Consider the following 4835-nt stretch of genomic DNA (forward strand, 5'->3'; position numbering starts at 1 on the left):
CCTAAAGAAAGAGATGGCCATTAAGGTACAAGAAGCCTACAAAACACCAATTTGATTGGACAAGAAAAGAAAATCCTCTCATCACATAATCAAAACACTAAGTGCACAGAACAAAGAAAGAATGTTAAAAGTTGTTAGGGAAAAAGTTGTTAGGGAAAAAGGCCAAGTATGAAGGCCAACCTATCAGAATTACACCAGACTTCTCAACAGAGACTCTAAAAGCCAGAGAAGGTCCTGGACAGATGTCATCCAGATCCTAAGAGAACACAAATGACAGCCCAGGATACTATACCAAGCAAAACTGTCAATCACCATAGATGGAGAAACCAAGATATTCCATGACAAAACCAAATTTAAACAATATCTTTTTACTAACCCAGCCCTGCAGAGGATACTGGAAGGAAATATACAACACAAGGAGGTAACAACACCCAAGAAATTAAACATTTCACAACAAACCCAAAGGAAGAGAATCACACACACACACACATGATGCCACCACCATAAAAAAAGGGGGGGGGGGAATCTAACAATCATCTGCCTTTAATATCCCTCAACATCGATGAACTCAGTTCCTCCAATAAAAAGACATAAGCTAACAGACCAGATATGTAAACAGGATCCAGCATTTTGGTGCATACAAGAAACACATCTCAGTGACAAAGACAGATACTACCTCAGAGTAAAAGGCTGGAAAAAAATTTCCAAGCAAATGGTTCCAAGAAACAAGCTGGAGTTGCCATTCTAATATCCAGTAAAATGGACTTTCAACCAAAAGTTATCAAATGAGATGGGGAAGGACATTTAATATTCATCAAAGGAAAAATTCATCTAGAGGAAGTCTCAATTCTGAAAATATCTATGCCCCCAATCCAAGAGCACCCATATTCATAAAAGAAGTGTTACTAAAGCTCTAGACATATATTGAACCTCACACAATAATGGTGAGAGACATCAACATCCCACTCTCACCAATGGCCAGGTCATTGAAACAGAAACTAAACAGAAACACGGTAAACTCACAGAAGTTATGAACCAAGTGGATTTAAACCATTTCTCCCCCAAACAAGAAAATATACTTTCTCAGTGCCTCATGGAACCTTCTCCAAAATTGACCATAGAATCAGGCACTGTAGAGAAATGGCATGAGGAGACTGCTCTCAGCTTGCTAGCTGCTGGACAACAAAGGATTCCTGTCAATCTTAGCATACAAAGATAATGAGGAGGCATGCTTTCTCAAGCAGAGAATCCTGGTATTCTTCCAAGTAAGCTAAAACCTGAGGCAGTGGCTATGATCCTTTCTCGTGAGAAAGTAACTTTGTTTTTAATTGTAAGAAGCAACACATCTAAGAGTTGGACTGCTGACAGATTTCTCAGTCTGTCAGAAGGTTTGGATCACTTCAAACCAAGATAAGCTATTGCTAGGGAAACAGGACCTGGTATCAACTGGAAACCATGAAGCTGAAACTTGGAATAAACTGTGCACTGGCTGACTTAGCTGTGTACTCCCTGTGTCCTGTTAATAACTTTGTGCTAGATGTTGACAAGACAAAAAGCTAGCCTCAACATATACAAGAAGATTGAAATAATTCCATGTATTCTCTCAGATCATCACACACTAAGGCTAGACTTCAATAACAACAAAAACATCAGAAAGCCTGCATACTCATGAAAACCTAACAACTCTCTGCTCAATGATAACTTGATCAGGAAGAAATGAAGAAAGAAATCAAGGCAGGAAATACTCAAACTCAGGGCTGAAATCAACAAGTTAGAAACAGAATGATACAAAGAATAAACAAATCCAAGAGCTGTTTCTTTTTTTTTTTTTATAAAGCCATTCTTTTTTTTTTAAGATTTATTTATTTATTTATTTATTTATTTATTTATTTATTTATTATATGTAAGTACACTGTAGCTATCTTCAGATGCACCAGAAGAGGGCATCAGATCTGATCATGGGTGGTTGTGAACCACCATGTGGTTGCTGGGANTTGAANTCAGGACCTTTGGAAGAGCAGTCAGTGCTCTTAACCACTGAGCCATCTCTCCAGCCCCCCCCCCCCCAGCTGTTTCTTTGAGAAATTCAACAAGATAGATAAACCCTTAGCCAAACTAACTAAAGGGCACAGAGATAGTACCCAAAATAACAAAATCAGAAATGAAAAGAGAGACATAACAACAGAAACTACGGAAATTTTAAAAAAGCACCATAGCCTACTACAAAAGCCTATACTCTATAAAACGGGAAAATCTAGGCGAAATGGATGATTTTCTAGACAGATACCACATACCAAAGTTAAACCAAGATCAGATAAACTATCTACACAGTCCCATAACCCCTAAGGATATAGGAATAGCTATTAAAAACCCCCATAACCCCTAAGGACATAGGAATAGCCATTAAAAACCTCCCAACCAGAAAAAGCCCAAAGAAGAGCTAATACCAATAGTCCTCAAAGTATCCCACAAAATAGAAACAAAAGGAATATTATTTAATTCATTTTGTGAAGCCACAGTAACTCTGACACCTAAACTATACAAAGACCCAACAAAGAAAGAAAACTTCAGGCCAATTTTACTTTATGAATATCGATACAAAATTATTCAATAAAGTTCTCACAAACCAAATCCAAGAACACATCAAGGCCATCATTCACTGTGATCAAGTAGGCTTCATCCCAAGAATGCAGGGATGAAGGAACACTCTTCCACTGCTGATGGGATTGCAAACTGGAACAACTACTCTGGAAATCAATCTGAAGGTTCCTCAGAAAATTAGAAATAGATCTACCTGAAGACCCAGCTGTACCACTCCTGGGAATATACCCAAAAGATGCTCTACCATGCCTCAGGGACACATGTTCCACTATGTTCATAGCGGCCTTATTTGTGATAGTCAGAAGCTGGAAAGAACCCAGATGTCCCTCAACTGAAGAATGGATAGAGAAAACGTGGTTCATTTACACAATGAACTATTTAGCTATGAAAAATGAGGATATTATGAATTTTGCAGGGAAATGGATGGAACTAGAAAAATATCATCTTGAGTGAGGTAACTCAGACCCAAAATGACATGCATGGCATGTACTCACTGATAAGTACAGAATACCTGTGATACCACCCACAGACTGTAAGAAGTGTAACAAGCAGAAGAGCCTAAGTGAGGGTGCTTCAATTCCACTTAGAAGGGGGAAGAAATTAATCACAGGAAGCAGATGGAGGGAAGGACCTGGGTGGGAGAGGGGGAGGGGAGGAAAAGGGGGACATGGTCAGGCATTGGGGGGTGACAGGAGAGAAGCCCAGAGGGTCAGGACAATAAATGGAAATTAGTAGCCTTGGGGGGTGGAAGGTGGTGAGGAGACCTCTAGAAAGTACTAGAGTTCCAGGAGGTGAGAGACTGTCAGGACTCAGTGGGGGCGACCTTAGCCGGGGGCGACCTTAGCCAAAATAGAGAGAGGGAACTCAAAGAGCCCACTTCCAGTAGACAGACAGGGCCTCAAGTGGAGGGTCTGGGTTACTAGCCCACAGTCAAATTTCCGACACAGAATTGTTCCTGTCTAAAAGAACTGCAGGGACAAAAATGGAGACTGAAGGAAAGGCAGTCCAATGACCCACCCAACTTGGGATCCATGTCATGGGGAGGCACCAAGGCCTGACACTATTACTGAGGCTATGATGTACTTACAGATGGGAGCCTGGCATGGCTGTCCTCTGAGAGACCCTATCAGCAGCTGACTAAGACAGATGCAGATACTTACACTCACCCCTGTGGTTGAATTAGGCAAAGGATTGAAGAAGCTGAGGGGGAGGGCGACCCCTAGGAAGACCCCAGGGAGCTCTCAGAGACTAAGCCACCAACCAAGAGCATACACGGACCAGGCAGAGGCCCCTGGAACACATATAGCAGAGGACTGCCTGGTCTGGTCTCAGTGGGAGAATATGTGCTTAATCCTCAAGAGACTTGAGGCCCCAGAGAAGTGGGAGACCTGATGGGGAAGAGCACCCTCTTGGAGGTAAGGGGGATGAGAAATTGTGTGTGGGGAGGTTGGGAGGGAGCATCAACTGGAATGTAAATAAATAATTTTTTTAAATGCTTTTGCTTATGTTTTCTAGAGGAAAAGAATCAACAGGGAGCTTTAAAAACATATAATTAACAATTTTTGGAATTCTTAATCAGGAATGTATGAAGACCCTAAAATGCCTGTAGGCTTATGATGGTCTTCTGTCCTTTGTTACCATGGTCTCATAGTCATAAACAGATGGAAGTTTTCTCTAGAGAGTGCCGTTATGTATAAGACAACATGTAACAAGCCTGATGAACTCGGTCGGTATGGCTTTCTGCAAACAAGTGCAGTTGCATCAGGTGCCAGAAGAGGGCAATGAATCCCCTTGAGGGCCATGAGGCAAGGTGATAACATGAGGATGGAACATGGTTGGTATGGGTGTGCTTTTATGTCACAAAAATAGTTTTATGTAAAATAGATATGCTCTGCTCTGGGGAGGACTGTGGAGGCTTCACTGTTTGGTTTATTGCCTCTCCTGTCAGAGATTTTGAACAAGCCAAACAGCTCCAAATCGATTCTGTTGGCAGAAGGTAACGGTTGAAGGACTTTAATGGGGAGTGGTATGAGAGATGGCTCAGAGGTTAAGAGCTCTGGCTGCTCTTTCAGGGGTCCTGAGTTCAATTCCCAGTAACTGCATGGTGGCTCTCAACCATCTATGCTGAGATCTAATGTACCCTCTTCTGGTAAGCAGGCATACATGTAGGCAAAACACAGTCAATAAATCTTTAAATTAAAAATAGAACTATTTTATGAACTGTAGACTTTACA

The sequence above is a fragment of the Mus pahari genome, chromosome 4, assembly GCF_900095145.1.
Source record: "Mus pahari chromosome 4, PAHARI_EIJ_v1.1, whole genome shotgun sequence".
Lineage (NCBI taxonomy): Eukaryota > Metazoa > Chordata > Mammalia > Rodentia > Muridae > Mus > Mus pahari.